The sequence below is a fragment of the Apium graveolens genome, chromosome 4 (assembly GCF_009905375.1).
Source record: "Apium graveolens cultivar Ventura chromosome 4, ASM990537v1, whole genome shotgun sequence".
Lineage (NCBI taxonomy): Eukaryota > Viridiplantae > Streptophyta > Magnoliopsida > Apiales > Apiaceae > Apium > Apium graveolens.
Genome location: NC_133650.1, coordinates 41,289,939 through 41,298,363, shown reverse-complemented (window position 1 = coordinate 41,298,363; position 8,425 = coordinate 41,289,939). Strand labels below are relative to the sequence as shown.

The 8,425-nt window shown below is 39.4% G+C and overlaps 1 non-coding gene across 1 annotated transcript; it reads right to left on the bottom strand.

Moving 5' to 3' along the window:
* Positions 1-2,290: 2,290 nt before the first annotated feature.
* On the bottom strand, positions 2,291-2,397 carry LOC141722219 (small nucleolar RNA R71). The gene has a single exon (XR_012575241.1). It is a non-coding gene; the product is annotated as a small nucleolar RNA R71 (small nucleolar RNA).
* Positions 2,398-8,425: the final 6,028 nt, after the last annotated feature.

Genomic DNA, 8,425 nt, shown 5'->3' with positions numbered 1-8,425 from the left:
TGTGCCTTGCTCGGGGTTATTGTGTGACTGATCTGCAACCTAACCTTGGTTTTTAAAAAGAAAATATAATATCCAATTCTAAATCATTATTCATTATTCACTTGATATCATAACCCTTTTCACTTGATGATCATTATTCTCAGTCTTGTCATTGTGACTTACTGAGCTAGTTAGCACATTTGAGCGATGTTGTTTATGTTCTTTTCCAGTTAAGAAGGAACCAGTTGGTGTTGGATTTTTAACGCAGCGGGGTCATGGTAAAACACTTTTACACATACAAAATCCAAATAAAAGCATATAAATCGTGAATAAAAATTCGAGGGATCGAATCTAACCTTTTAAAACAATTCGGAGACAATGATCAGAGATCCTTAGTAGTTGCTCCTCAAATGTGAAGCACTCCACCGGTATCCACCAAGAAAACGACTTTTAGGAGGAGGAGGAGGAGGTGGAGAGAATTTGGTTTTCTGAAACTTTTGGGTTTCTGGGGTTAGAATAAAATAGGGTCTATAATATTGTATTTATAGTCAAAATTTTCAGCTGAAATTTTCCCATAAATAATAATATTATTAACCCATTTATTATTCTCATTAATAATTAAAACACCTTTTAATTATTAATCCTTTTTCTAAACACTTTAGAATTAATTCTCTCTCTTGGTTTAATTTCCAAAAATTAAATCCTTAATTAATAATATTAAGAACTTTTCTTAATTAATTTATAATCAATTAAATCTCATTTAATCAATTATTAAATTTACCAATTAATTATTTATTTCACAAATAAATAATTATTAGCGATTATTAATTAATTCCTCCACCATAAAATCATTCTCTTTTTATGGTGTGACCCTGTAGGTTCAATATTAAGCCGGTAGTAGAAATAAATAATAATAAAACTATTTTATCATTATTTATATAAATTCTCTAATTTATTAAATATGATTAATTAATTAATCACATTTATTCTACATCGTGAGTGATGCTTCTCAACATATCGCGACTATCCGGATAATATGAATTCACTGCTTAGAATACCAAGAACCTGTCAGTGAATAGTTATCGTACAATAAACTCCTTCTACCCTATAATGTCCCGATTAAATACAAGGCATGGATCCCGTGTCAAGCCTATCTAATTCAATCACTTGCTTACCATCTATTATGCGTAGTTCTATGCAAATTAGAAACTCCTTTCTAATTTCATTTACTCTGGCCAGAGATTCCTGAACTAGCATAAGTGGATCAGCCTTGAACATTCGCTTCCTTCACTGGAAGGGGTAGATCCTTTATTGATCATACACTATCTTCGTGTACAAATTCCTATACCCAGAAGAGCCCTAATAATTGTCCCTGGAGACTAAGAACTAAACCAAAGCATAGTTCAGTGTACACAAGATGACTATGATGACCTCAAGTCTAAGGATACTTGTACAACTATCACTAAGCGAACAACTGCTGACACGTGAGTGAACTCCATCAGTTGTTCAGCTGGGCGAGTCATGTTCAGTGAACTTATTCCATAATAAGCACCTACATACTAGCTATAGTGTCACCACACAAATGTCTATGAGAACAGACATTCTTCATAATGAAGCAAGCATAGTATGTACCGATCTTTGCAGATTATTAATTACCAGTTAGTAATCCTATGACCAGGAACTATTTAAGTTTAGAGTTATCATCTTTTTAGGTCTCACTATTATGATCTCATCATAATCCATAAAAAGCTTTACTCTAAACTATGGTATATCTTATTTAAACACTTAAATAGATAAAGCCCGTAATAAAACAAAACAAGTCTTTATTAATATCAATGAAATCAAAACAGATTACATAAAAGTTATTCCTAAATCCTAATACATGATTGGACTTAGGACATATTCCTTTCAGTTGGTAGCGAGGATCCCCAATCCAGTGCGAGAGCTAGGGGTCCAGGTTGATCGAGTTAAGCTAGCTGGCAGCTTTTGAGATAGTTTAAGTTGTAAAAGTTTGTAATAATGTTTAATGTTCAGTTCTAAGTTTGAATAGTTGGGATTTGGACGTTATAATATAAAGTGTGTGTGTGTGGCTTGTGTGCATACTTTAGCCTGTTGCGGTCCGTGGTAGTTGGTAAGTAGGGTCACTGCATATTATTATTATCTTTATTATTGTTATAGGCAGGTTATAAATAAGGTGTGTGTGTGTGGACCCCAAACTTCTGACCCGGGTTTGGAGGGCGCCACAATCACCACTTGGGAAGATCTTGCTTAAAAGTTTCTCACTAAATTCTTCCCCATGGCGAAGACTGCTGCAATCAGGAATGCTCTTACCCAGTTTGCGCAGTAAACTAGCGAATCTCTGTGTGAGTCTTGGGATCGATATAAGGAGATGCTAAGGAAGTGCCCACACCATGGCATGCTTAATTGGATGATTATCAACTATTTCTATAATGGATTGGCTGCTACTTCTAGACCCATGCTTGATGCAGCATCAGGAGAAGCCTTGTGGGCTAAGAGCTACGATGAAGCTTATGAACTTATTGAACTGATGGCTGCTAATGACTACCAAAATCCTTCCCAGAGACCGAGTTAGGGAAAAGTAGTAGGAATTCTAGAGTTGGATGCAGCAACTGCTATCGCTGCCCAACTTAAGGCTTTGATGATGAAGGTGGACACCTTGGTGAATTATGGAGTTAATCAAATCACTAGTGTCTGTGAACTTTGTATGGTGCCTATAAGACTGATCAGTGTGCAATTTCTAGTAAATCAACTCAGTTTGTGAGCAACTTCCAGCGATCGCAGCAACCTGTGCCAGCCACCTATCATCCTAATAACCGTAGTCATCCTAATTTCAGCTGGAGCAAAACTCAGAATGCGGTTCAACATCCTTTTCAACAGTATCCAGCTAAGCAATACAACCCCCTAGTTTTCAGCAACCGTAGTATGCACCAAGACAACAACTCCAGCTGCAACAAGCTAATGAAAAATCTGAATTAAAAGAGTTGAAGCTTATGTGCAAGAGTCAAGCTGTTTCTATCAAGACCTTGGAAAATCAAATAGGGCAAATTTCCAATGCCTTGCTAAATCATCAACCTGGTATATTGCCTAGTGACACTGAAGTGCCAGGAAAGAGGTAAGCTAAGGAGCAGGTAAAGGCAATCACTTTGAGGTCTGGGAAGGTTGCGAATTCCGAACAAACGCAAGAGTTAACTAAAGAAGCTGGGGCTGAGAAAATGCAAAGCAGCAGGATGAAGAAGTGGAACCAAGGAAACTACTGTTGACCACACTCCGCCTGAGGGTAATACAGGGGAGAAACAGATCTATCCTCCACCGCCTTTTTCTAAGCGGCTGCAGAAGAAAAAGCCGGACAAGCAATTTGAGAAGTTTCTGGAGGTGTTCAAGAAACTTCATATCAACATACCTTTTGTCGAGGCTCTCGAGCAAATGCCTAGTTATGCAAGGTTCAGGAAATGTATTCTCTCTCAGAAGGTGAAGCTAGATGATTTAGAGATTGTCGCTCTCACGGAGGAATGCAGTGTTGTGCTGCAGCAAAAGTTACTTCCGAAGCTTAAAGATCTAGGAAGCTTCACTATTCCATGTACTATTGTAAAAGTGTCTTTTGACAGATGCTTATGTGACTTGGGAGCTAGCATCAATCTGATTCCCTTGTCAATCTTCAAGCAGTTGGACTTACCTGATCCCAAACCAACTTATATGACCTTGTAGTTGGCCAACCGTTCTATTACATATCCGTGAGGTATTGTGGAAGATGTCTTGGTCAAGGTTGATTAACTCATCTTTCATGCTGATTCTGTAATTCTTGATTTCTTGGAGGATAAGAAGATTCCCATAATCTTGGGAAGACCTTTCTTGGCCACTGGCTGGACCTTGATAGATGTGCAGAAGGGTGAGCTTATAATGTGAGTGATGGATCAGGATGTGACTTTTAATGTGTTCAATGCTATGAAATTTCCTACTGATAATGAGGAGTGCTTAAAAGTGGAGTTGGTCAATTCAGTGGTCACATCCGAACTTGATCAATTGCTAAGGTCTGATGCCCCAGAAAAAGACTTATTGGGGAATTCAGATAGTGAAGATGACACAGGTGAAGAGCAATTGTAGTATTTGAATACTTCTCCCTGGAAGAGGAAGATTGATATGACTTTTGAATCTCTCGGAATGGAGGAATTGAACAAAGCTCATAAATACCTCAAGCCTTCTATTGAGGAAGCCCCCTCTCTTGAGCTTAAGCCTTTACCTGGGCATTTGAGGTATGCGTTTTTAGGTGATGCATCTACTCTACCTGTTATTATTGCATCTAACCTTTCAGGTAGTGATGAGGAAAAACTTTTGAGGATTCTGAGAGAGTTCAAATCGGCAATTGGATGGACTATAGCAGATATCAAGGGGATCAACCCTTCTTACTGTATGCAAAAAATTCTTCTAGAGGATGGTAGCAAGCATACAGTCGAGCAGCAAAGAAGACTTAATCCTATCATGAAGGAAGTAGTGAAGAAGGAAATTCTGAAGTGGCTAGATGCAGGGATCATCTATCATATCTCTGACAGTTTATGGGTAAGCCCGGTTCAATATAAACCAAAGAAAGGTGGAATTACTATGGTAGCAAATGAGAAGAATGATCTTATTCCGACAAGGACAGCCACGGGGTGGAGAGTCTGCATGGACTATCGGAAGCTGAACAAAGCCATTAGGAAGGACCACTTCCCATTGCCCTTCATTGATCAAATGCTTGACAGGTTGGCCGATCATGAGTAATACTGTCTTCTGGATGGCTATTCGGGTTACAATCTGATTTGTATCGCTCCAGAAGATCAGGAGAAGACTACCTTCACTTGTCCATTTAGTAATTTTTCCTTCAGACGAGTTTCTTTTAGTCTGTGTGGTGCACCAGCCAAATTTTAGAGATGCATTATTCTCAGGCACAAGATTTCTAATAAAGGCATAAAGGTGGACAAGGCCAAGGTGGGGGTCATTGAGAATCTTCCCCCACCAATTTCTGTTAAGGAAATTTGCAATTTTCTTGGTCATGCGGGTTTCTACAGGCGTTTCATCAAAGATTCTCGAAAATTTCAATGCCTTTGTACAGTCTGTTAGAGAAAGATTTTCCTTTTTAAATTTGATGACGAGTGCCTTGCAGCTTTTGAGACATTGAAGAAGAGTTTAATCATGGCACCTGTCATAACTGCACCTGAGTAGAATGAGCCGTTTGAGATGATGTGTGATGCAAGTGACTACGTAGTTGGAGAAGTTCATGGGCAGAGAAAGAACAACATATTTCATGTGGTCTACTACGCTAGTAAGACTCTAAATGGTGCTAAACTAAATTACACTACTATGGAGAAAGAACTTTTGGCTATTGTCTATGGTTTTGAGAAATTTCGTTCTTATCTACTTGGGACTAAGGTGACAGTTTTCACTGATCACGCCTCCATTCGATATCTCATCTCAAAGAAGGACTCGAAGCCTAGATTGATTTGATGGGTTCTTTTGCTCCAAGAATTTGAACTAAAGATCAAGGACAGAAAAGGAACTGAAAATCAAGTTGTTGATTATCTCTCACATTTAGAGAATCCTAATGCTACTTCATTGGATAAGACATTGATAAATGAGTCTTTTCTAGACGAGCAGTTGTTTGGAGTGTAAGAAGAAGAGCCGTGGTTTGCAGACATTGTGAACTACCTTGTGAGTAATATCATGCCTCCCGACTTATCTTATACTCAAAGGAAGAAGTTTCTTCATGAAGTGAAGTGGTATATGTGGGATGAGCCATTTCTTTTTCATGAAGGAGCTGACCAAATTATCAGGAGATGTATTCCTTACCGTAAAACGGGGGGGGGGGAGAATCTTGCAAGATTACCACTCAACGGCTTATGGAGGACATTATGGTGAAGAAAAGACAGCAGCTCGTGTTCTTCAAGCAGGGTTCTTTTTGCCAACATTGTTTAAAGATGCTCATCAGTTCATTTTGAAATGTGATCGATGTCAACGTGTGGGTAATATGTCTAAGAGGGATGAGATGCCTCTTAATGTGCTTCTCGAGGTTGAGGTCTTCAATGTTTGGGGAATTGACTTCATGGGGCCATTTGTCTCATCTTGTAACAATCTGTATATCTTGTTGGCGATTGATTATGTGTCGAAATGAGTTGAAGTTAAGGAATTTCCAACAAACGATGCAAAAGTGGTGCTTAATTTTCTTCACAAACAAATATTCACAAGGTTTGGAACTCTAAGAGTCATAATCAGTGATGAGGGGTCGTATTTTTGCAATCACAAGTTCACTTCCATGATGAAAAGGTATAATGTGAATCATCGCATTGCTATGACTTATCATCCTCAGAAAAATGGTCAAGATGAGGTATCTAACAGAGAGATAAAGCGCATTTTGGAGAAAGTGGTATGTACATCAAGGAAGGATTGGTCTTTGAGACTTGATGAAGCTGTTTGAGCGTATAGAACAACATATAAGACTCCATTGGGAATGTCGTCATTTCAGTTGGTGTATGGTAAGGGGTGTCATTTGCCTGTGGAGCTCGAGCATAAAGCATATCAGGCTTTGAAGAAATTGAATCTGGACTTGGATGCAGCTGGAAAGAAGAGGATGCTTCAGTTGAATGAACTTGACGAATTTCGACTTCAAGCTTATGAGAACAAAAAGATGTATAAAGAGAAAGTCAAGAGGTGGCACGATCGGGGTCTAGTGGTCAAGAAATTTATGCCAGGGCAACAAGTTCTTTTATTTAACTCTCGTCTCCATCTATTTCCTGGAAAGTTAAAGTCAAGATGATCAAGGCCCTTCATAATAAAAACTGTGTTTCCACATGGTGCGGTGGAAATTTTTGAGAATGATCTGGGCCAAGCATTCAAGGTAAATGATCAACGGTTGAAGCAGTATTATGGTGACACGGCAACCCGCGAGGTGGTTAGTGCCATTTATTTGTCCACTTGATCTCAAGATTCTACGTCGAGCTAGCGATGTTAAAGAAGCGCTTCTTGGGAGGCAACCCAAGTTTGTTGTAATTAGTATGTATAGGAAGCAAGAAGAAAAGAGAAAATAACAAAAAATCAAAAATGGAAAAATTCAGGTCTGACTACAGAAGCTTGGCGCGCCCGCGCTGTCCCAGCGCGCGCCCCCGCCATTTATACAGAAGCACGGTGCACCCGCGCTGTTACAGCGCACGGCCGCGCCAGTTTGGCAGAAATAGCGTGCGCCCACGCCATCCCAGCGCACAGCCGCGCCTTGTCCCGACTCTAGAAAAAAATAAAAGGCAGTTTAAGGGGGAAAACGGGAATTTTGTCCCAAAATCAATTCCCAACCGGATTTTACTCCCCCACATCCCATAATTCCCTCTCCAAATCAAACCCATTACTCCCATTATTCCCATAATCAAATCCCACTTCTATTCCATATCTAATTCTCTTTTCACCACCTATATATACATACACCCCATACACAAACTTCTTTACCAATTCACAAACTCTCAAACACAAATTCTCTCTCAAACACAACTCTTATTCTCTCTAATCAATTTTCATGGCACCCAAGAGACAAAGAACGTAAGTTGGAAGCAGCACCACCGATTCTTCAACTGCGAGTGGTGTGAGGGCCAGGTTTTCTACTCCTGAAGCTGAGGAGGAGTACACGAGGCTTCTTTCAAAGCCAATCGTCAAGGAGCGAGGTTTCCTGCCAGCAGGGAATGATGGTAACCTTTTGGAGATGATTCTTGAGATGGGCTGGGTTCCTTTTAATGAGGCACCAGTTGCTGTGCCTATGAGTGTAGTTCGCGAGTTCTATACAAATGCCAAGGCCGAGAAGAATGGATTTATTCTGGTGCGAGAGAGGACGGTGGAGTATAGTGCAGAGGCTATCAGGACTGTGATTGAGCAGCCCGTGAGGAAGCCCGGGTAGGATACCTAGAATGATAAGACGTAAGAGTACTTTGATCTGGATCTCATTGTAGCTACTCTGTGTCGGCCCGACACTCACTGGAAGATCAAGAGGGGCATAGTCTTCGAGTGTTAGGTCACACAACACTGTAGAAGGGGGTTGAATACAGTGTTAATACAATCAAATCGATTTCAACGCAAGTATGTAACAAAGATCAAGTAAATTTAATAAACACTGTTACAATATGAAATGTTGTTCTCTCAGTGATGAGCAAATATCACTAAGAGCTACTAGGTTACAATGTATAATCTTCTCGATAGTGATAACACATATAGTGTAAACCTTAAGTCTGTGTTCATAGAGTACACAGTTACAAGATATATTCTAATTGATATTGAATATAATTCGGTCTCCTAAAATATATCAATTAGATATCTTCTACAAGTCTTCCAGTCTTCTAACTCTTTCCATGCATATCTTCTTTTGTTTTAGTCTCGATCTTCTCCTGTAAATCAGCCGCATTCCTTATCTGAAAGTCTT